Source organism: Dermacentor andersoni, chromosome 2 (genome assembly GCF_023375885.2).
Source record: "Dermacentor andersoni chromosome 2, qqDerAnde1_hic_scaffold, whole genome shotgun sequence".
Taxonomy (NCBI): Eukaryota; Metazoa; Arthropoda; class Arachnida; order Ixodida; family Ixodidae; genus Dermacentor; species Dermacentor andersoni.
The window spans coordinates 97,102,215-97,127,583 of record NC_092815.1 but is presented as its reverse complement, the minus strand read 5'-3'; the positions used below and the strand labels follow the sequence as shown (position 1 = coordinate 97,127,583).

General features: G+C 47.6%; 1 protein-coding gene across 2 annotated transcripts in view; it reads right to left on the bottom strand.

Moving 5' to 3' along the window:
• LOC126541593 (calcitonin gene-related peptide type 1 receptor-like) overlaps window positions 1-25,369 on the bottom strand; it is a 360,166-nt gene that overhangs the window by 90,029 nt on the left and 244,768 nt on the right. For both annotated transcript variants that reach the window (XM_055076767.1, XM_050188421.2), the window contains one exon: window positions 23,942-24,041. The gene's annotated coding sequence lies outside the window, so the exon portion shown is untranslated. The remainder of the gene's footprint in view (window positions 1-23,941; window positions 24,042-25,369) is intronic.

Sequence of the window (25,369 nt, the reverse complement as noted above, 5' to 3'; positions counted from 1 at the left end):
GTCATTGTCAACGTCACGCCAGGCGAAGGAACCGGGAAAGGTGTTATCCATGGTATAGAGCCGCACACGTCATTTGAGACTCTCAAAGCCTGCATCCATTTTTGCACCCAGGGCATGGAGCTGGTAGAGGCCCGGTTGTTGAGAGACTCTCAGAGTGCTGTCCTTACATTTTTTTCGGCGACGTCCTACCGATATACATTTACTACAGAGGAGGTGAGAAGAAGTGTATTCCTTTTTCGTAACATGGTACAATTCTGCCGAGCGCGTGGGGAAGTTGGCCATCGCACCGACGTGTGCCCGTAACCAGATTTGCCCACGTGCTGTACCTGCCGAGTGCGCAACCCAGAAGCAACCCACAACTGTACCCTGACATGCGCAATTTGCTTTGGGGACCACCTAACTTGAGACCGCAGTTGCCTAAAACACTTCAAGCCTGTACGATACCAGACAGAGAAACCACCCACGATATTGTACTGTTACGTTTCGCCTACAACGCGCGGTAATGCCGGCGCGGATGCAACGGACGCCGGGGCTTTGTTCAAAGCGGCGGACATTTTGGCCCGTCCGACGCCGCCGCAACGCCTACCCGCCAAGCGTGTCCAGGCGTGTTTCAGTGCCACGTGTCTTCGTGTGTGCGTGTGTGTGTGTGTGCCCTCGCTTGTCAAAGCGCGGCAGCCGGGGAGCGGAGTTCCCCGAATGAGGAGCCTGGAGGTCTCTCGGCTCAACCGTTCGCGCCGTCGTGTGGGCGGTTGGCGATGCGTCACTACACTCGGTTCAGCAGGTCTCTCGGCTCAACCGCTCGCGCCGTCGTGGGCTCCTGCTGCGCCGTCCCGTGACCTTCATCCCGTGACCTTCTCTTTTGGACCGCGACGCCGAGGGTATAAGAGCAGCTGCCCCCGGACGCCAGGAGAGAGGCTCCGATTTGTACTGTTGAGTTACGTGCTCTCCCGTCTCTCCACTTCGGTCGAACTGACCGGCCGCTCTTTTGCTATGTTAGAATAAACAAGTTGTTCTGTTACCAGTCTTCTCATGCTTTGCCGGGACCTTCGGATGCTTCCAGTGCCCCAGGCCGCCAGGCCAACGCTACCCTTGGGGCTTGCGACCCATTGGCAATAACGGGCGTCAGCACCGAGACCCCAACAACTCGTGTCAGCGGTGCGATTACAACATCTGGTTGCCAGCGGTGAGATCGCGACAACGGAGGCCAGCAGCGAAGAGATGCGGTTGACTGTATGCTGAGCAGCACAACGACCATCCGGGAGCAGTGCAACGAGCCCTGTGTGATGACTGGTTGCCTGCAGCGGAACGACTGCGCTGAAGTCTTGGCTGCAAGGTTTGGTGAGTGCGGGACTTTCTTCTTCTGAGTTTTGCCAGGCTTTTGTTAGTGTTAGAAACAGAGCTGGTAATTGTGGTTGTCGTTCCTACCGGGTTAGTTTGCGGCAAGACAATAGTAGGCAGTAGAGAAAGCAGCATTCAGAGCAGCCATGGATTTGAAGTCGTTGCGCAAACCGAAATTGCTGGAGCTTGCGAGAGAGTTGGGTCTGGATGTCTCAGACAAACTCAGAAAACCAGAACTGCTAAGGGCTATTCTTGAGTTAGAAGCTGAGGATGACGAGCTGTCGGAATGCCTTGAGACCATTGAGGAGAGGGAGACGGCAAAAAGACAGGAGCGCGAACTTAAAAAACAGAAAGAGAAAGATGAGCGCGAACGTAAAGAACAAAAAGAGAAAGAAAAAGAAGAGCGCGACCGTCAACACGCTTTGGAAATGAAGCGTCTCGAGTTAGAGATGGAACGCGCTCGTAATGGAAGTCAGGCACACGGTGCAGGAGAACGAGTATTGTTCAAAATGACTGACCTGATGCGGCCGTTTAAGCTTGGAGAGGACATTGGTTTGTTCCTGGTTAACTTTGAGCGAACGTGCGAGAAGCAGGGGTTCTCTCGGGAAACGTGGCCACAGCGCTTGCTCACTTTGCTACCCGGCGAGGCGGCCGACGTAGTCGCTCGCTTGGAGAGAGAGGAGGCAGAGGATTTCGACAAAGTGAAATCGAGTCTGCTAAAAAAGTACCGGCTGTCAGCGGAGGCGTTCCGTCGGAAGTTTCGGGAAAATGAGAAAGGCAGAAGTGAGTCATATACAGAGTTTGCGTACAGGCTTATGTCAAACATGCAGGAGTGGCTCAAAGAAGAGAAAGCGTTTGGTGACCACGAGAAAGTTCTGCAGTGTTTCGGGCTAGAACAGTTTTATAGTCGGTTACCTGAGAACGTGCGGTACTGGGTCTTGGATAGGCCAGACGTTAGTACGGTGGCTCGAGCCGCTGAGCTAGCCGAGGAGTTTGTGACGCGTCGGGCTCGTGGAGCTAAGGACGGTCAAAAGGGTGAATTTGGCTCTAAGTTTGAGAGGCCGAAGTTCACGCCCATGAGAAAGCGGTTCGAGACGAGGCAAGCGCGCGTGTGTTATACGTGCCAGAAGCCGGGTCACTTTTCGGCGCAGTGTCCGACCGAACGTGAGGAGACGGCGGCAGCCGAAGCCGAACGCAGAAAGCGGTTCGAGATGAGGCAAGTGCGCCTGTGTTATACGTGCCAGAAGCCGGGTCACTTTTCGGCGCAGTGCCCAGAAACAAAACCAAAAGTCGTGTTTTTTTCATTAGGCAGCACTGACGAGAACATCAAGCTTCTCGAGCCTTACATGCGAGACCTCCTCGTGAACGGGAAAGAGTGCCGAGTGCTTCGCGATACCGCAGCTACGATGGATGTAGTTCACCCCTCTTACGTAGAACCCGAGATGTTCACGGGCGAGTGCGCATGGATCAAGCAAGCAGTGGAAGCTCATAGCGTGTGTCTGCCGGTAGCAAAAGTGCTTATTGAAGGACCTTTCGGAGCACTTGAGACGGAGGCCGCAGTGTCATCTATGCTGCCCCCCCAGTACCCGTACCTATTTTCGAACAGGTCCGATCACCTCCTGCGCGAGAAGGGGCTTTTGTTTGGTGAGGCTAGCGTTCAGGCCTTAACCAGATCGAAGGTTCGGGAGCTCGCTGCAAAGGCGGTAGTTGCGGGGCCGACGTTGTTGAACGATGAGAAAGGGTCAGAGGCGCAGCAAGCTGGTATTCAGAGCACGCCCGAACGGGATAAAATTGAGCCTGTAGCGTTAAAGGCACCAGATACTGGAGAGGAAATTCCCGACACGGGAAAGTTAGAAGAGCTGTCTCCAGATTTGCTCATCGCGCCTACGTCAGACGGACTTAACAGGTTACTAAAAGTCAGCCGGTCGGCTTTGATAGCCGAGCAAAAGAAGGATGGCAGCCTAGAAAACATACGCTGCATTATCAAGGAAGGTATCGCCAAGAAAAATGCTCGCTTTGTGGAAAGAGGTGGGGTCCTGTACCGGAAGTATCTAGACCGCAGGGGAGTGGAGTTCGATCAGCTGATCGTGCCTCAATGCTATCGTCAGGATCTGTTGCGCTTGTCGCATGGGGGTTCGTGGTCCGGACACCTAGGAGTTAAGAAAACTAAGGACCGTCTCTTGCAGGAGTACTATTGGCCAGGGTGTTTTCGGGACGCAGACCACTTTGTGAAGACATGCGACACCTGTCAGCGGGTGGGCAAGCCAGGGGACAAATCGAGGGTGCCGTTGAAATTGGTACCTATCATTACGGAGCCTTTTAGACGGCTCGTTATTGATACAGTGGGACCTCTGCCGGTAACAGCCACGGGGTACCGACACATTTTGACTGTGATCTGCCCAGCGACAAAGTTCCCTGAAGCAGTGCCGCTTAAAGAACTCAGCTCAGTTGAGATAGTCAATGCACTACTGTCCATATTTGCGCGAGTTGGTTTTCCTGCAGAAATCCAGTCAGATCAGGGTACAGTGTTTACTAGCGCTTTGACGACAGCCTTTCTCGAAAGGTGCGGGGTAAGGCTATTACACAGCTCAGTGCACCACCCCCAGTCGAATTCCGTTGAGAAGCTCCACTCCGTCATGAAGCGCGTGTTGAGAGCATTGTGTTTTGAACATCAAACTGACTGGGAGCTGTGTCTGCCTGGAGTGATGTTTGCATTAAGGACCGCGCCGCATGCGGCTACGGGGTTTTCGCCAGCTGAGCTGGTGTACGGTCGCTCGCTGCGATCTCCGCTTCGCATGCTTCGAGAATCATGGGAAGGCAGGGGCGACGACCCAGTCGTGGTAGAGTACGTGCTTAAGCTCCTCGAACGCTTAAGAAGGGCACAGAGTTGTCAGGTGAAGCAATGGCAGAGGCCCAGCAGAGGGCCAAGGTTTATCATGATCGGACAGCCAGGGCCCGTCGTTTTGAGGTGGGCGATGAGGTCATGATATTGCGCACATCGCTAAAGAACAAACTCGACGTGCAGTGGGAGGGCCCAGCACGGATTGTTCAAAAACTGTCGGACGTTAACTACGTGGTGAGTCTGCCAGGAAAGCGGAAAGCACAGCAAGTTTACCACTGTAATCTGCTCAAACCCTATAAGCAACGGGAAGCAGTGGTGTGCATGATGGTAAACGTGCCCGAAGAGCTTCCGGTCGAGCTTCCGGGACTAGGCTCAGTGACGAACAGGAAAGACACCGATCAAGTCATTAGTGACTTAATAAGTAAAGCATCGCTGTCACCTGAGCAGAAAACCGAACTACACCAGCTCTTACAAGAGTTTCAAGGTCTGTTCTCTGAGAGGCCTGGTAGGACTTCTGTCCTTACTCATGACATAGAACTTACCTCCCCAGAGCCAGTACGATCCAAGGCGTACCGGGTGTCACCCCGCCAGAGCGATATTATGGAGGCTGAGGTAAAGAAAATGCTACAGCTCGGTGTTATTGAAGCGGGTGAGAGTGATTATACCTCCCCTTTGATTTTAGTTGAGGTACCGGGCAAGGAACCTCGTCCTTGCGTCGACTACCGCAGGCTTAATTCCATCACTAAGGATCAAATTTATCCGATCCCTAACATCGAGGAGCGCCTTGAGAGAGTGAGTAGCGCTCAGTTTATTTCCACCCTAGATCTTGTCAGGGGTTATTGGCAGGTTCCACTTACAGAAGAGGCTAGTAGGTATGCGGCGTTCATTTCACCAATGGGGACATTCCGTCCTAAAGTTTTGAGTTTTGGTTTGAAGAACGCGCCATACTGCTTTTCAAGCCTCATGGATAAAGTGTTGCGGGGACAGCAAGAATTCGCTTTACCGTATCTAGACGACGTAGCGATATTCTCCGCATCCTGGCCGGAACATATGGCGCACTTGCGGGCAGTGCTAACCCGCCTGCGCGATGCGGGCTTGACAGTCAAGGCTCCCAAGTGCCAGTTAGCACAGGCCGAGGTTGTCTACCTCGGACACGTGATTGGTCGGGGTCGACGCCGCCCCTCTGAAATAAAGGTGGCCGCTGTGCGAGACTTCCCGCAACCGCGCACGAAGACCGATATTCGGTCGTTCTTAGGTGTCGCCGGCTACTATCAGAGGTACATCCCCAGGTACTCTGATATCGCTGCTCCCTTGACGGATGCTCTGAGAAAGACAGAGCCGCAAACAGTCGTCTGGGACGAGACAAAGGAAAGAGCTTTTAGCGCCCTAAAGAGCGCCCTAACAAGCCAGCCTGTGCTACGATCGCCCGACTACTCAAAAGGGTTCGTTGTTCAGTGTGATGCTAGTGAGCGAGGCATGGGCGTTGTACTGTGCCAACGGGAAAATGGAGAAGTAGAACACCCCGTCCTGTATGCTAGTCGTAAGCTGACGAGTCGTGAGCAGGCGTATAGCGCCACCGAGAAAGAGTGTGCGTGTATCGTATGGGCCGTTCAGAAATTGTCATGTTACCTAGCTGGCTCGAGGTTTATCATTGAAACGGATCACTGCCCTCTCCAATGGCTGCAGACCATCTCTCCCAAAAATGGCCGCCTCCTGCGCTGGAGCCTCGCTTTGCAACAATATTCCTATGAGGTGCGTTACAAAAAGGGGAGTCTCAACGGTAACGCCGATGGCTTAAGTCGAAGCCCCTAACGTGGGAATCAGCCTCAAAATTGCTTGTTACTGATGTTTTTCTTCCTGAGGCAGGATTTTTTTTAACTTATTGCTTTTGTGTAGTGTTTCAAAGTGATGATGTGCTTTTTAGTGCAATTTTTCCGATTTGTGGACGCGTTCTGAGTGCTGCTAAACTACTGTAAGGAACTAGGCAGCAGTATAAAAGGGGGAAGAGCCTGGCAGGGCTTAGTGAGGGTTGTGCCGTGCTTGCTGACTGAGCGGTTGACTTTTGGCGTGGTTCTAACGCTTGCCGGAAACGAGAACAAAAATGTCAACTCTCCCGAAGTCACTTTGCAGTGTCCTGTGTGCACCTGAACGTGAGAACGAGGCCTTCTCTGTGCGCTGCGCTCAAGAAACGCCCAAGGACGCCCAACTTCGGTTATGAGCATCATCGAGCGACATCCCTCCGGACAGCGGATGCAGTCCCCTGACCTTCGGGATCTCCTTCCCCCGGCGGGGCGGTCTGTTACGTTTCGCCTACAACGCGCGGTAATGCCGGCGCGGATGCAACGGAAGCCGGGGCTTTGTTCAAAGCGGCGGACATTTTGGCCCGTCCGACGCCGCCGCAACGCCTACCCGCCAAGCGTGTCCAGGCGTGTTTCAGCGCCACGTGTCTTCGTGTGTGCGTGTGTGTGTGTGTGCCCTCGCTTGTCAAAGCGCGGCAGCCGGGGAGCGGAGTTCCCCGAATGAGGAGCCTGGAGGTCTCTCGGCTCAACCGTTCGCGCCGTCGTGTGGGCGGTTGGCGATGCGTCACTACACTCGGTTCAGCAGGTCTCTCGGCTCAACCGCTCGCGCCGTCGTGGGCTCCTGCTGCGCCGTCCCGTGACCTTCATCCCGTGACCTTCTCTTTTGGACCGCGACGCCGAGGGTATAAGAGCAGCTGCCCCCGGACGCCAGGAGAGAGGCTCCGATTTGTACTGTTGAGTTACGTGCTCTCCCGTCTCTCCACTTCGGTCGAACTGACCGGCCGCTCTTTTGCTATGTTAGAATAAACAAGTTGTTCTGTTACCAGTCTTCTCATGCTTTGCCGGGACCTTCGGATGCTTCCAGTGCCCCAGGCCGCCAGGCCAACGCTACCCTTGGGGCTTGCGACCCATTGGCAATAACGGGCGTCAGCACCGAGACCCCAACAACTCGTGCCAGCGGTGCGATTACAACAGTACCAATAACGATACATATGGAAGGACGTCCCGTCAGGGAGGTGAAAGCAGTGCGCAATCTGGGAATGTAGGCACAGCAGAACGGAGGCATCACACATACCATCTAAATGTTGAGAATAACAACAGGAAACATAGCCAGTATTATACGAATAATGATTAGATGTCAATATGGGCTAACTAAAGTAGAAAGATCAGGCTGGTCCCCGCCTTTATAGTTAGCATGATGAAGTACGCGCTTCCGTACCAAACACTAACAAACCAGGAGAATAAACAAGCTAATACAATCATAAGGAAAAGCTTCAAGGCAGCGCTTATCATCCGCGAAATTGCTAACAACGATAAAGTTGAGAAACTAGGCATCTGCAACACCTTCGAGGAATACACGAGCGTGGTTATCATAGCTCAAAGAGAGCGGCTATGCTCAACGAACCAGGGACGAGTAGTTCTTGAAAAGCTGGGTTTCACGCCACGACAGCTATACTGCCCCGAGGATACAGTCTTACTGGACAAGGACACGAGATGTCGGGCCCTAAAACCTATTACAATATGTTTTTATTTCAATCTCCTGACGTCAAATTTGCGCAACCGCCGACTTAAGAATCGGGCGGTCACCCGCAGGGTTGTCTGAACAGCCCAATCAAACGCGGCCCTGGTTCATAGGAGGTCACTTTTGTTTGCTTGAAAAACGAATAACATAGCTTACACTGAGCGGCTTGTCTTATCTAATTCGCAGACAAGACACGAGGAGCACGCTCAAGTGGAGACGGATTTGATGGGGTCGAGCCACTGCACTGAAAATCTATAAACGGATGAATAGGGTGGTGCCGGTGTCTGCGACTAGTCAGCTTTCCCTTATTTGGCCGGAGGTGGCTGGTAGAAAATCGCAATGGCATGCAATGGAAGGTTAATATTGCAGCTAAGACGCATCCTCATCAAAGAAGAGTTGGCAGAGCGAGGTCGTAAACGTGCCGAAAGTGCTCAAGAAAGTTACACCGTCACGCAAAAAGTTTAACTGTACGCAAATAAACCCATGCTCTCCGGCAGGTGCGAGCAGCCAGTGTGTGAGCGATCGGTGGCAGCCATCTTTTATTCCTTTTGGAACGGGGCAGTTTGTGGCTACTCAGAAGAAAATTCAGTTTTGTTCGGCATATTAATGCATCTTTAAAGCGTATACGTCATTTTGACGCGGTGAGTTCTTGCGGTTTTGTGACGTCGCGTGGCAGGCAGCTGAAGTGGGTGCAGACCGAAAACTTTTGGCCAATAGCCGAGGGCTAATGGCGAAAGGGCGTCGAATCAGAAATAATTATTTTATTTTTGTTTGGTCGAATCATGCAAAATCAGTGTGTACACGTCATTGCAATGTATTGAATTCTTGTAATGATTTTTGCTGTTAATTTTTCTTGTTCATCTGTATGTCGCAATGTCCACTCCTGCCCAAGGAGTGGGTAGGAGTGGACATTGGAGGGGAGACTAAGGCTGGCAGTATCCTGTAAATAAATAAACAAATAAATAAATAAATAAATAAATAAATATCACATGGGGAGCTATGGCGGTTTTCGTGACGTCGCGTGACAGACAGGTGAAGTGGGGTGGTCCAAGAAAGCTTTGACCAATTGCGGAGGGCTTATTGCAGAATTGGAATAGAAAACTTTGGAATAGTTTTACGTTATAGCGCCCCTCATATCACGGTGGCACTGATACCAAAGAATATGCCCCCAACATTCCATGCCGATGGAAGACGAGCACCTGCTGTAACCCTGCGGAATCATTTTGGGAAAGGTTCCGCTGCGTAATACAAATACGCTAGCAGGGCAAGTCGGGAGATTCACACGCTAGCGCTTACTCAACAACAATGTACCATGACGGCCACAGTCGAAACTCGGTCCACGTGTGTGGCCGAAGCGGCTGTACTTGCCATGGCCATTGCAGACGCGGAACACAGAAATGAGTCGGCAGTCATACGATCCGACTTGCAGAAGACATGCCGACTGTTTCTCAATTAAACGGTACCGAAAATGCTACGCAGAATACATGCTGGCACAAACCATGACAGATCACCACGGCATTATGTGGTGTCTGGCTCCCGAGCGCTTAAAGGGTAAAGTTGCGGCAGACCGTACAGCTCGAGGATTCAGCAACCGAGCTGCGGCCGAGCCAAGCGCGGAACTTCTTCCAGGTACTCGTGACATTCTTCTACAGCAAGGGGAGGAATGCAGAGTTTACGGTCATCCACACAAGGCCCTTAACAGACAGCAGACTATAGGGACTGGCGACGCATTTAAACAGCTTCCCCAACCTGCATCATCTCAGTAAGATAAATCCAACTAGATTTCTGGACGTCTGTCCATGGTGTTCCACCAATCCCCCAGTACAACATATCGCATGGGAGTGCCTGGAAATGCCTTCATATATTACCAGCCCGTACATAAGTTCACAGCAAGTTAAATAGACACTGGGAAGCATAGCTTGTGGACGAGGGAAAGGAGCCAAGCCCAGCGAGCCGCTCGCCCCAGTGGAGCCTTGGACTAAGGGCCCAACCACGCTCGCCTAATTTTCTTTTTGAAAAATAAAGTTTCTTTCTTTCACTTTTTTAATACTGCGCTCGTGGTACTTATATACAGGTGACGAACGTCATGCGCGTGTCAGTGGAGCATGTCATTGGTGACTGTTAAGCCGCGAGCGCAGCTTTAAGGAAACAAAACACTCGCAAGACAGACCATAATTATTGTTTCGGGACAATATAAGCCCTTAAGGCTGCGAAGTGTTTTTAGAGTGTGGATCGGTGTCGCCTCTGAGCACGCTAAGTTCCGCAGAATAAAACATGTTTCTGGACAACGTAAGCCCCTAAGGGTGCAAAGTGTTTTTAGAGTGAGGATCGGTGTCGCCTCTGAACACGCTTAATTCACGAAATGAAACAATAGCCGACAGTACATTGGAGCGTGCGCTCAGTGAGCATTCTCAGGCACGTGAAAGAGGCATAGAAGAACCGAGCCAGTCGAAACAAGCTCGTATGAAGTGTACAGGCAAGGACGTCTTACTGTCGAATATACGCGAGCGTGTCTTGAACGCAATTATATGAAAATTAATGTCGCACTTAAATGTTGTGGATATATTAAGAGAAATGTCATGACTATATTTTCATTGCTGCTTCCATGCTGCTTCAGGCATGCCTATATCGAAATAAAGATGAGATAATGCAACTAAACTCATAATTTGCACACTTCCGCACAGCGTTAGTTGCTACAATGACAGGGAGGGGGAACGAAGAAAGCGAGAAAGCCAGGAAGCGCATAAACACGGCATTGGTATATTATGCGGCGAAAGTGTCGATACAGAGCACCGTTCTTTCTTGCGAATTTTTTCTCTGCCGTTAAGCTCAAACTGAGTCTACAACAAATTCCTGCTGTCGTGCATTCACAATATATCTCGCACCTCTCGTTTTTTTTTTCTTTTTAGATCCCCACATTGTTGAAAACAGCGTCCCTCTCAGCAACCATTAATATTTCGCCCCTCAGCGCCATAAAACACGTACTCGATGGGGCAGTGCGGTTGGAAACCTTGAGATTAAAGTGAAAATACTTGTTCCGTATGTCAAACCTTTCAGAAGAAAGTTAAAAAAAAAAGGCGGGGCACTGGAGTAGAAATGTCCAGGATATTTTTTCTTCGGTTGCATATTATTAGTAAATGCATCCTGCAGTGATTCATCAATATACCTTAATAATGAATTGATAAGCTCAAACTCACTCATTTAAGTTTTAATTACAACTAGACAGCTGGTTCGAATATAAAACATGCTCTAGTGGGTAATTATATGTCGTCTCTTTTAGAGATATTCCGCCAAGAGCAACATTCTTTAGTTTCGCGCAAGAAATTATCATTCGCACCGTGCGAGATGATGTCGTGCATTCGTAAACACGGTTGCAGGTAGAGGTGCGTGAAAAAGGTGTGTGGAACACTGCTCCGGATTAGTGCGGCTATTGAAGTGGCAAAGCACATTAGAACAAATTTATAGCTATGTGTATTCAAAAAGCTGCAAATTTTGTTACGTTCAACAACACCTCTTATATATATATATATATATATATATATATATATTGCGTTCTTACGCCCAATTCCGTTTCATGTAGGCCAGTAGCCAGTAGGAAAGTATTTAAAAATATTTGCCACCTATGGCGAAGACCTCACCAGAGCTGAATAAAGAGTGTAATAACGAACCATTGGACAGTAAAGTATATAGGGAGCAAATTTTAAATAACAACACGAAAGAAGCAGTACATGCCCGTTAGAGGCCCTCATTGACCAAGATCTTCAGACGACGTTCATTTAGTGGACAAACCTCTTGCTTTAGATGACGAATCCGCTCTAGACTTTCGGGGCCTTTCCACTCTGCTCAGTATGCAACGAAGCTGGCACGAAAGCGCTTCGGTGAGCGCAGGATTAATTAAAGCATCGAACCCGCGTTCAAATTGTTCCCCTCGGTCATCCGGGGGCTAACGTTGTCGGTTCCAGTGCTTATTCGCTCTCTTTTCCATTAGTATGCACTTCGGATGGCGGAGCATCCTCGCGTCTGCCATCGCTGCGCAATCGTTCCTCAATACATCTGCGCCCATTTCGGCAAAGCACTCTCAGAACCACTCGTGGTAGGCCAGAAATATAACGCGTCAACGACATATTGCATGTGCTCGGACCCATTTGGAGTTGCTGTATATTATTTCCCCATCTATGCACCAGTCATGCGTACGATGAGGTCTATAGGAACGGTATGCCTTGTTAAACTTTAACATATGACACATACACAATCAAACCGACATGCGTCCTCTAAATCCCGCCAGAGCACGCCTCTGCTTTCGATGCTCCAGTTGTGGTGCATGCAACCTTCTAAATCTGGAAGGGTTTGGCGCTGCGAGGCGGTGCGGGAGCACACCGCTTCGGCGTGCCCTCTGCAAAACTGATTACAGCACTTCTTTGGAACTTTGCATTACTGCCGACTCGGAAACGTACGTCCAGATTCATCGGGCTGTGCTTCAGCACTGTTTCTAAATTCGCAGCTTTTGACGCCAATTTAGTTTTTATTCGTGCGGCGCGTGTAGAAGTAATCCATTTTTCTGGAAACACTAACCCTGGCATCCGTCCTCTATCAAACGTTTCCTGTACATCCCTTCCCACAAAGAACGCGCATCTATCTGCAGGCTGTGTGATTACATAAACGTCGTTCACAATTTCTCCAACCAACTTCTCTGCGAGGTAGTGACCTCGAGGTGATCGGTACCGCGATTTACCCGTCCCATTTTTGCACTTGTTTTCTTCGCGTTACTTTTGTCGTTATCATGGTTGCAGCCGGCAGACGCGACTATGCGACTATGTATGCTGAGGCGAAAGTGTTTGTTCAACTTCTTTGTGAAAAACAAATCGAAAAGCTTATACAAGAAAAATATCAAACAAGAAAAGGAGTTTTGCCTACGCATGTTCGCCACCAGGCAACCATGCGTTGGGAAGGCTTCCTCGCGGCGAGCCCGCGCGCGCATGATTGTTTTCTTGTTATACGTATATTTGTGCTGCTTGAAAACAATTTTGAGTCACTAGTTCTGTTCGTGTCCTGAACACTTTTACCTCCCGCTCTGCATTTTGGTCTTCTTTGCGCTCCGTTACCGCAATGGTGCACGGTTATTTCACAATTCTGTATGCGAAAGCCACCGTTGGCTCGTTTGCTTGGACAGCTCCGCAAAGCACGCTTAAATGTTTATCGGTAACTAAGAAACTAAGTGAAATAAATACTGCGGCACTGCACATCCTTGGCTGGACAGTACAGCAGCTTCATCAAGCGCGTTCGCAGGGGCGACGGCAGAGGGATAGCAGAAGGACAAGCGACAGATTTTTGAGAAATTATTCATAAAGTGGGAAGCAGTGACAGCAATATAGATGTGAAGACCCGAAGAACGGCCCATTTGTGACCCTTTCTTTCATTTTCCTAATCTCTTTTCGAGATTTCGCTTTGTAGTTGGAGGGACGCTTGTGCACTGTGCATCTCGCCAGCGTCCTACCATCTTAATTCACCTTCTTTATGTATTTAAATAGTCTTCTTTCACCCTTCAACGGATGCAGAAAGAGGAGTTCGCGTGCATGCGGCTTCCAACTCGTACATTTGCGCGACACTATTTGAGATAACGGCACGTTATGCCCTGTGTCATAGCTGAATACAGACCTGCAGCAGCTTCTGTAGAGGAGGCCCTGGCTGGAAACCGGCCACGTGAAGCTTGGCCACCTTCGCCACCAGCTTCGACCATTTGTTCCAAGACCCATGCAATGCTTCAATTGTCAGAAGATTGGCCGTGTGAAGGGTGTTTGCAGAAATTCCGCAGTGTGCCCTTGACGCGCCGAATCCGACTCAGAAGACAATTGCAGCGCAACCACGTTGAAGTGTCCTAACTGTCAAGGGCAACACGGCGCCTCTTCCAAAGGGTATCCTCAAATCAAGAAAGAGATATCCATTCTCAAACAAATGGTGAGAGACAGCTCTGCCCACAAAGAGGCCGCTGAGAAAGTCCGCCGAAGACGACAACACCACCGAAGGTCCTCACCACGGAAAATATCAACTTTTCAAGAAAAGTCGACTCGTCAAGCAGCGCCGTCAGCGGAAGTTTCGAGCACCCCTAACACCGATGTTGGAAGGGAGAAAACTGTCTGCTCTCTCTCTACGACGGAATGGCCGCTACCTACGCACACGACCGGCAGAAGAGCCACAGCAGAAGCCGCCCCCAATACAGCAAGGTGCTGCATCCGAGGAGTTGCGGTAAACAGATGAGCCAGTAATAGCTCTTCTTAGGCCTTTAATGAATGCCATTCGCGTGTTGCCTAACAACATGCACACACCGTCTGCCAGAAGTGCGCTTCAAGTACTGAATACTCGAAAGTCCGGTGCTGCCAACCCTTGAGTAGATCATTGCTCCCCAACCACTGTCTTTCAGAGATGAGGTTCAAAAAGCAGTTATTTTTCAGTGGAATGCCCGTGATCTCAGAGCGCGCATTTCTTATTTCCCCCGCTTCGTGTATGCCAGTATGTTTCCCATTATCGTCATTTGCGAGACGAACTTATCGAACACGATCAGGCTTTCTGAATATAAATCGTTTATGTCGTCAATTGTTGGCGGAAACAGTAAGGTTATGTTTATTCGCCATGACCTCACTTTCATTCATCATGCAGCGTGTGCCACCTAATGACGATAATCAATATATATGCCTAACAGTAAAGAAAAATAATTTTACCTTTACTGTTGTGGGCGCCTATCTCTGTCAAGTCGATTTGGTCACAAAAGACTATGAGACATACCGTCCTCAACTCCCGATTCATGGGTCATTACTGGAGACTTCAACGCCCATGATACACTCTGGAGAAGTTCGGAGATGAACGTGAGAGGCAGAGTTCTGGTATCTGTCGCCTCCAGTAATGTACTTTGGCTGTTGAATTATGGAAGTGGGATGTTTCTACATGGCTCCTCTAAAAACGAAGTGCGAAATAATTGGAAGATATAGTAAAAAGCGCCCGCGGAAAAGTTTTGAGGCATTTTGCATATTCACAAATGGCGACGCATGCGTCAGTTCTGCGTCCATCACGCTATCAAGAAAAGAACTGGATTATATCCGTAGCTAACGCTCATTGTTCGTTTTCTGTTGTTTATGTTGCGTTCAAGGATGTCTTTATATGTTGATTCTGCAAATAAAGAATTTCGTTGCTAGTCAGCGTTCTGTCTTGTGTTTTTTACTCGCTCGTCCTGCGTCGCGCTGTTTCTCTTTTTTATACTATAGCGAAAAAACACGGTTGACAGGCATTTGCCAGCTGTCCAGGTTTTTCACTGGCAAGGCTTGGGGAATGTCGACAAGTGCTATGCTAAAACTATACAAGGGGCTTTCTCTCGGCTTTCTCCGGTAGAGCATGCCAGTAATAACTATCATCATCATCATCATCATAATCATCATCATCATATTTATGTCCACTGCAGGTCGAAGGCCTCTCCCTGCGGTCTCCAATTACCCCGGTCCTGCGCCAACCGATTCCAGCTAGCACCCGCAAATTTCCTAATTTCGTCGCACCACCTATAGTCTTCTGCCGTCCCCTTCTGCACTTCCCTTCTCGTGGTACCCATTGTCACCCTAATGGTACAACGGTTATCTAATCTGCACATTACATACCTGCCCAGCGCCATTTGATTCTCTTAATGTCTATTAGAATATCGTCTAATAGGCATTAAGACAATAAAATGGCGCTGGGCAGATCATGTAACCAATGCAGTAATAATCAATACAGGCCAACCGAATCTACGCACAATACAAAGTGTTCAGGCTCAAGAGCAGAGAATCTGTCTAGGCCTGCCTCAGAGTGTATCAACAGTGGCGACTGTTGCAATTGGTAGACACCACCTACTCAAGACCCACATTGAAATTAAAACGCTTAGCACCCATATAAGGCATCTTGCCAGGACTCATTGCCACCACCTAGCTTCTTTACCAGCGGACAGGCCACGCACCCTTTTCAGCCAAACGATAACCACACATGGTGAAGGTGAATCATTGCCTGCTTGTTTCACTCCGGCTGCGAGACCTTCGATTCCTCCATCCTGCTTCACTCACCCGAAAATCAACCTCACAATACCTGACATCACGAAAAAAGCTGATCTGTGATCATCATCAGCAGCAGCGGCAGCAGCCTGATTACGCCCACTGCAGGGCAAAGGCCTCTCCCATACTTCTCCAACTACCCCGGTCATGTACTAACTGTTGCCATGTCGTCCTTGAAAACTTCTTAATCTCATCCACCCGCCTAACTTTCTGCCGCCCCCTGCTACGCTTCCCTTCCCTTGGAATCCTGTCCGTAATCCTTAATGACCATCGGTTATCTTCCCTCCTCATTACATGTCCTGCCCATGCCCATTTCTTTTTGTTAATTTCGACTAAGATGTCATTAACTCGCGTTTGTTCCCTCACCCAATCTGCTCTTTTCTTATCCCTTAACGTTACACCTATCATTCTTCTTTCCATAGCTCGTTGCGTCGTGTTCAATTTAAGTAGAACCCTTTTCGTAAGCCTCCAGGTTTCTGCCCCGTACGTGAGTACTGGTACGACACAGCTGTTACAAACTTTTCTCTTAAGGAATAATGGCAACCTGATGTTCATGATTTGAGAATGCCTGCCAAACGCACCCCAGCCCATTCTTATTCTTCTGATTATTTCAGTCTCATGATCCGGATCCGCGGTCACAACCTGCCCTAAGCATATGTATTCCCTTACCACTTCCAGTGCCTCGCTATCTATCGTAAACTGCTGTTCTCTTCCCAGACTGTTAAACATTACTTTATTTTTCTGCAGATTCATTTTTAGACCCACCCTTCTGCTTTGCCTCTCCAGATCAGTGAGCATGCATTGCAATTGGTCCCCTGAGTTACTAAGCAAGGCAATATCAGCGAATCGCAAGTTACTAAGGTATTCTCCATGAACTCTTATTCCCAATTCTCTCCAATCCAGCTCTCTGAATACCTACTGTAAACACGCTGTGAACAGCATTGGAGAGATCGTATCTTCTTGCCTGAGGCTCTTCTTTATTGGGATTTTGTTGCTTTCTTTATGGAGGACTACGGTGGCTGTGGAGTCGCTATATATATATTGCAGTATTTTTACATACGGCTCGTCTATACCCCGATTCCGTAATGCTTGCATGACTGCTGAGGTTTCGACAGAGTCAAACGCTTTCTCGTAATCAATGAAAGCTATATATAACGGTTGGTTATATTCCGCACATTTCTCTATCACCTGATTGATAGTGTGAATATGGATCTGTCATCATCAGCCCTGAAACAGCTCATGTTACTACGTTATTACGAGAACTTACGTGACTCTACGCATATCTACGCTGATGGATCTGTCCTGCCAAACAGCTCCCCTGCGGAAATCGTGATTCCAGTTAAAGTTACAAACGTCAAATTTGAGACAGCTCACGCGACAACATCGATGACAGCAGAGCTCGCAGCGCTCCTTACCGCCCTTCATTACATCAGTGATGAACCGCCACACAAGTGGACGATTTGCGATTCAAAGGCGGTACTGCAGTCTCTACTGCCACCTTTACGACGTGCACCGCACGAACAGCTAATATCTCAGATTGCAGAGACGATGCACCATGTATGTGAAGCAGGCCATTTAATAACTTTCCAATGGCTTCCATGCCACTTTGGGATTATAGGCAATGAACGGGCCGATCAAGCTGCCCATTCAGCCCATACTGAGCACGAGTACCACACTTCGTAGAACGGACGCAATATAGAAGCTCCGCCTGCTTGCTCGCCAGTGGACCACGTCGCAATGGAATGAACCACATTTCAGGAATTACTGACTATACTCCCTTGATCCCACATTAAGCCTTCGAGTACCATGAAAGCTTCGCCGTGGAGACGTCACGCGTTTGTATCGACTGTGGTTAGGTTTTGCTTTTACCAAAGCCTATGCGTTCCACATGGGGATGGCCGACACCGCAACCTGTGACCATTGCCGCCATGAAGAATCGATTGGTCATATTTTTCGCGACTGCCGCACTACAGTCCACAGAGGGAATACCTTCGCCGTGAACTCAACCATCTGAGCGACCGACCACTATCGGAAGAAGGAATTCTACACCATCGACAGGACCTAACGTCACAGAAGAAGGCCATTCGTTGCGATCTAACGGCCTTTGTGAACGTCTCTAACTGGAGCGCCTTTCGTGTGTGTACGTCTTTTTCGTGTGTGTACACACACACACGTACGTGTGTACGTGTGTGTGCATTTTTTAACCCTTTCCTTTCTGTTCTTTTTCTAACCCCTATCTCCTAACCTCAGTGCAGGGTAGCAAACGGGAGATTAATATCTGGTTAACTTTCCTGCCTTTCCTCGTCATCTCTCTTTCTCTCTCTCTCTGCGCCATGTGGCTCTTTATTCCAACCAGCTGGCAGACTTGCCTAAATGGACTCAATGATCACATTTTCGCTTTTTAATGCATTTATGATTCTTTGGGATCTACCTGCGATTTCTTGTGACTGCTTAGCCGTTTTCATGGGCAGATCCGAAAGATTCTGCGCAGCCTAACACAACAATAAAAGCCGCACAAGGATATGATAACACTGTAACACCGCGCAGTGGTACCGGTGATACTTTTAGTGCCATCATGTGGTACCAAATGGTGGTACCCATGGTTGCATGGTGGTAAAGGTAGCGTTCTCGGGACAGCCTGCATTTTGAAACGCTGTCATTGAAATGCTCTGCCTCTGGTCGAAGACGCCGACCATGTCCTGTGAGACGGCGCGCCTCTGCGATGGTAGGCGGTCGCAGACGCTGCACGGGCTTCCGAAGTGATCCTTGAGGAAGTGTCTCTCGAAGAACCGGATGGGTCACGCGTACGGGCAAGGCACGGTGGTAAGGGGAGTGCCACGCGTAGCACACAGTGCAATATAGTGCCACAAATAACCACCTCCCAACCTGCTAAACGCATTCTATACATGCGCGATGCCGGACCTCACAATTTCGTGTAGCAAAATGTTGCATGCCAAAGGCAAATTTTTATTTTGTTATTTCTGTCTTGAAATTGCCCTTCCAAATGGCTTGTAAGTACATTATCTCCTCAAGTCATGGTATACATATTTCTTCAGATCACTTGCTTTGGTCAGTTTTCTCCTGTAGTGTATAGAGAAAATGCGCAGATCTCCTTCTTCTACAGCAGAAACAAAAAGGCCATTGAACTGCCAGTCAGTTCGAAGTTCACGAAGCCGCCTTTATAAATGCCTGTCGTCGTGACGTGGAGAAAAGGACTGTGTTTCGAACTGATGGCAATCCATTTTAAGTAGCCCGGCATTCGCGCTAGTACACTGACATGGTCCTGTCGCAGTCTCTTTTAAGTCATCTCCTCAGAGCCAACAACCTTTGAAACTGATGAGCGAGGCGAAGCTCTACACATTACTGTCACTCTGAATTTCCTGACCCCAGTGCGGCCTAGGACTTCTTATCCGTTTCAATGCTTTATTGACAGCGCGGAACAAGTTTAGCGAGCGGCTCGACTCGAGAAGCTTCTTCTGACTATGTGTGCTCAGTTATCGCGACGATGGAGGAGACTCTCCTTCTTCAGCTATCTATCACCATTAGCGCTTGATATAAAGGGAATTCATGTCATGCAAAATTGTTCACTTCCATTTTCCTTTCCTTTTTTTGTTGCCTATTGAAAAAGAACCAGATTAGGAAAGCATAAATGTGGCACGCAATACGTATAGAACGCGATCATACAGTCTAGGATTGCGCTATTTCGACAAAGATTAGGGACTCGAAAAGGTGAACGCCTCAGAGTTGTTCTTCTTTTACTATCATGGCGGCTAACTTTCGCCCACAAAAACAAAAAGCCAGCGGATGTGGATATGGATGTTATAAGGATGTTATGTGGATATTGTATGGCAAGGATGTTATGTGCATACTATATGGAAATTCTATGATAATATGTTCTTGCACCTTTAGCTACGCACTAGAAATCTTAACCGTATGCTAAGATTTAACTAACACGAAGTATTAGTTCTTGGACATGCAGAAGGAGAACGAGTTTCGTTTCCTCTTCCGACACTTAGGAAATTCACGCGCTGTACCTCTACGCGAAGCGAAGAGAGTCAACATGTTACCTAAACATAACAGAGAGAGAGAGAGAGACAAAAGGGGTGGAAAGAAATGGAGGTTAGCCAGTGTAAGTACTGGTTGGCTACCTTGTGCTGTGGAAAGGGGTAAAGAGAATAAAAGGCGAAGGAAGAAAAAAAGTGAGAAAAATTCACACAATAATGCGATGCTACACGCTAGAACATTCATCATAACAGATTGCAGAAGTTCCTCGTCACACAACTCCCCGCAGGTGCTATTGGAAAAAAATTCAAATGCTGCATGTATTCTGCATTTATTTGAAGACAGGCCTGGTACAATTATTTTCAACCACGGATTGAAGTCAAAGGACGCACCATTTAAAGAAATCTGTTCTATTGGACAAAACAATTCATTTTATGAGAAGTGTGGTGAATCTTTCTATTATTCATATGACCTTTGTTCATTTATGGATACAGCGTTCATCCCATATCCCATGGTGTACTCGCGCTCTGTACTTTTCTTTTGGACGTGAAATAGTGCGCTTATCTTGTTGCTTAATACGGATGTCACACGGCGCAATTTTGACAGCGATTGAGCCTAATCGGGATCGAATTTCTCTATCGTGATTGGCTCTTTTACGCAAGCTGTACGAGGGAGCCAATCGCAGTCTAGAATTTTAATCAGGGTAGTGGGATCAATCACGATCGACAGTGACCGTGTGACACCGGCATAATGTGTTTAGTAAACCGCTATTCTTTCGCCACCCTGCACGGACGAAGATTATTTTGTATCTATCATTGTATTATAATAAGCGAAAACATGCGAATCCTGCGAGCTTGTTTTCTGTATTAGGATGGCGCCTAATGTTGTTGTGGATTTTCTTCTAAGTTGTAGAGATGGCACACCAAACAACTAGCTTTCAAGTTCTTCGAATAAATTTTTTGAGGGGAACTCGGAAGTCGCCAAATGGTTAAGCTATTTAAAGGAGTATTTGTTACCAGCCACCGTCAATCGTCAATGTATATCACGGCTTTTGACAAAGGCTTGAGTGAAGGTATGTGCAGTGCGATTATTAAGTAAGTCAAAGGCAGGCAGTAAGTAATTTTTGCTTATGTCACACAATATTGCGACAACAATGGAACTCAACAAGTGCTTACGGAGGAGTAAAAAAAAGCTCGAGCAAAGCGAAATAGTGTTTTTTTTTTTTCAAATACGGCAGCGTGATTACCGAGCCGATTATATAGTCCCAAAGATAACGACAGGAAAACAAGAAAGTTTAGTCAAAGGGGCATTCTCGAACTAACTGAAATATTCGCCAAACATTATGCGTCGCGTTATAGTGGACGATGTGTATAGACTTCCGTAGCGTGGGGTCAGTCGACAAGGCACTGCACAAGGCACTGCACATACCGAATGAGTGCCTCTTCTCGAACTTTGTCGAAGCTCACAAAGCACTACAAATCTCTATTTCGACACCGAAAGCCTTCCTTTGCCTAAACGTGTGCTTTATGGAGAATGCGCATTGCAAAGCAATAATCAGGCGTGCCTTCGAAGCAAAGGAATCCACGTTTAGACGCGCTGTTGTTTGTAGATAACACGCAACTCCATTGTGAGCATTGTAAGAACTAGAAGCAAGCTATGGCGGCAAGTTGGTAGGAGGTTGTTTACAGACCAGTCTTAGAGGATGAAACGCGGATTATCTGCATGCATAACATACACCATGAGAGGGAGAGAGAGAGACGGAGACAGAAAGGCTAGGAGATTAACCAAGGACGCACCTGTTTGGCTAGCCCACATGGAGAAAATGAAAACAGGGAAAGATTGTATATAAAGAGGGAGGTGAGAACAATATATATGTAGTCAGTATGAACGCACTCTTTCAGAAATGTTCGCTAAGAGCGAACATTCCGGGTTTCATCCTCTAAGACTGGTCTGTAAACTACCTCCTACCGACTTGCCGCCGTAGCTTGCTTCAAGCGAATGAAATCTTAGTCATTACGCATTGGAATGGCCGACAACGCTCTCTGCAATGCCTGTCTTTGCGAGGAGACGCTGGAACACATTCTGTGCGACTGTCCTCAATGTAATGTTCAGCGACAGTCCCTGGCATTCGTTCTAGCGCACCTTGACACTAGACCATTGTCCCTTGAAACGATTTTCACATGCCGCCGGCAGAAGACATCGCTGCTGAAGGCGACGAAGAGACTACTTCGGTTTTTGAAAGAGACGGGATTGGACAAGCTGCTGTGACAGTTATATCACGTACCATGCAAGACTGATGGACTCTAACTGACGATGTGTGTGCTGTACTATGTGCTCTCTCTCTCCCTTCCCCATCTTTCATCCCCCCCATCCCGCTCCCATCTGTAGGGTAGCAAACCGGTTAAGCTAAACTGGTTAACCTCCCTGCCATTCCTTCTCTATTTTTTCCTTCCTTCCTTCGCTAAGAGAGACAAGCATTCGAATGGACCAGTAGGCTTCAATAAGTGCAGTATGGATATTGTGGCTCTGCACGTGTACGTGTGCTTAGGCCAAGGTGTCAGGAACTTTTCTACTGAGCGTGGTCTCACATCCAGACGCCGGAGACTAGCTGGCAGAGCACATCGTTCAGCGTCGAAGGATGGACAGAAGGTGCTCAATTGTCTTCTCATACCCGCAAAATTTGCATGCTGCATTGTTGGCTCTTACTGTGAGGAATCAAAATGCATAACCACATCGACATAATTTTCGCCGCGACGGGAAAATCCTCGTGGCAGGCGATGTCGCCGCATAAAGGTCAACAGAATACAAGCGGAAGTTGGTGATAGCCGTTGAAGTTTATAGCCGAATTAGTGATGTGGCGAGCAAGTCACTCAAGTTTCTACGCAGCATCTATTTTTGAGAGCTGTAAAGCCACCCGCATAGCTTGTTGACGAGGCGAGCGCGCAGCTTCGTCTGTGTTATGATTTTCTTCAATTACGCGGTTACTTTGTAGCCATTGAAATAGAATGCCGTGTCCGTTCTCAAACATATTACGGTGAGTTTGCGTGCCTTATTTCGTATATTAGCTGCTCGTGTGGACCATGACCGTTACGTAGGGCAAACTGCAGTTTGCAGAGCTGACTTCGAATGGCATAAGTTCGCCCAATGATTATGTGGTTGTTGGAGTATAAAACTGATAGCGCCTTGAAAAAGGCCAGAAATTATGTTCTGGTCGATGCAATTCTAATTGCATAGGGACAGGCAGTGCCATTATGGAACAACCACTGCTCCGGTAGGCATCTTGGAACAGGTGAAATTATTCGTCTAAATATGTAATCGATCAAAATAGGAAACTGGAAGGCTGGCGACAATGTAACTGTCTAACTTACTTTGGCAAAGCTAAAAAATGCTGTATACATAACAAGGTGAGTCGCTTGGTCATTTCAATTTTCTTTAACCTTCGCTCTAGCTCTCATGCAGATCGAAGTGCATCTGACATGATGATCTTGAGCGCAAGAACATTTATGAAAACTTTTGTGTTGTTGACAGCCTTAAGCGAATTCGAAATCAAAAGTTTCAGTGAAACGCTCTCTTGTTTTCTACACAGAGAGAAAAGCAGAGAAAATAACATATTGAAATCATGACTATGTATATGGAGGATAATACATGAGGCTTTTAATATATTTTTCACAGCCATGAATCTCTGTCCAGTTTCTTAAACAAGCCACGAGCGATATATTAGACGACGACCGATATATTATGATCCCAATCGCAATATAATGTTGCAGTCCTATATAATGTGATCTCAATATGATCTCTCACCAGATAGCCGCACACCTCGTCTCATCCAGAAAAATTCAGTGAAAGATTTTACTTCTCAGAGACAAAGCTAGCAAAGAGAGGAAAGGCAGGGAGATTTATATCTTATATGTTGCAGGTGCTATACAGATTAATCGTTAAATTTTTTCGCTATATGTTGCTCCTCACATCATACAAGTTTTGATATGACCGACATTAAGGAAACGCTTAAACAAATTGTTATGTACTATTTATTCAAATTCAGCCATAGAAGTGGTTTCTTTTCTTCTTTCTTTTACATACAGACACAATTTTTGAACTACTAAATGGCCATATTACTATTCAGGCAACCAAGAAATCAGGCGATTCCTCTTACCAAGTTCGCAAATGCTTTTTCTGCAGGTATCGTGGCTAAATCCCCGAAGTAACGTCTCGACTGCCGACTCTGTGGTGACAAACGTCGTGGTCCCGTTTTCCTGCAATGAATAAACCACTGGCAGTTACATTGCGTCTGTTGACATCAATATAGTAGCCAGTGTAATAATATGTACTTCCTTTAGTTTTTGTATTAAGTGACGCTTAGAAGGTATTGGCCCCTTTCATTCGCGCCGGCTACGCCTTTTCACATAGAGACTGGCAAATAATAAAGGCCGCAGACATGAAAAATAAATCACATATAGACCCCACTAAAACTGAAAGTAAACTCATAAGTCGAACATTCAGCCTTAATGTCTTGTCACATGAACGAGAGAAAAACACAGAAAGACAAAGTCCAGTCGCACAACCACACTAAAATCAGGGCACATAAGAAAACACGGAATAGGTTCACACGAACTTCCTTGAATTCAAACATCGAATGGGCCAAAGTCACGCCAAGATGTTGCATATTCTCAGCCACGTGGCGACATGTGCGTTGCCGACTGTCAGCTCTTAAAGTTTAATGTGGAAAGCTCATTCTATACGCAGTACCTACTTCTTTATTTAATTAATCGCACGCATAGCGCTTACTTTTCGAATTAAGGGAAGAAATGTCAGAGCTCTTCATACACTTGAGCTAGAGATAAGTGAAAGTATAGGTGTTGTTCCTCTTGGTGTCTCCATATGTGACTCATTTGTGTTTTATTCTGGGGAAGTTTTCTGCGACGATCACTTTCGGCGTTACTATGGCCTTCGCGTAACGTGGTACTGAACCAGCCAATCAGCTCATCGGGTTTTTCTAAACCAGCCAAGCTGCGCGCACCTGATGGCAGAGGCTACGGTGGCTAGATCGGCATGTCTGCCGACCGGCGTAGTTCACTGCTTCTCCACGTCATGACAGCAGAAGTATCGCTGTTGTCAGAGGCCTGTCGTGAAATCCGCGTCTTCTGCTACTAAGTATGTTGTTATTGCACGCATGTTATATTTAAAATAATTGGTTTTCCCAATAAAACCTCAAAGCAAATGGTTAAATTATATTGAGAGAGTTCATAAATCGTCATGTTTCATGGCGCAATGATATCATAAAGAGCTGACAAAGGCATCAAGGACAACACAGGGGAAATTAATTGTATTTAATACCTGAACTGAAGAAATTATAAATTAATGGAAATGAAAGTGGATGAAAAAAGAAAGAAACTTGCCGCAGGTGGGGAATGATCCCACGTCTCCCCATTACGCGAGCATCGCACGTCTAATGCGGAGACATGGGATTATTGCCCACCTGTGGCAAGTTGTTTTTCTCCCCCACCTTGATTTCCATTAATTTACAGTTCCTTTAATTCAATGTTAAAGTACAAGTTATTTCCCCTGGATTGTCCTTGGTGTC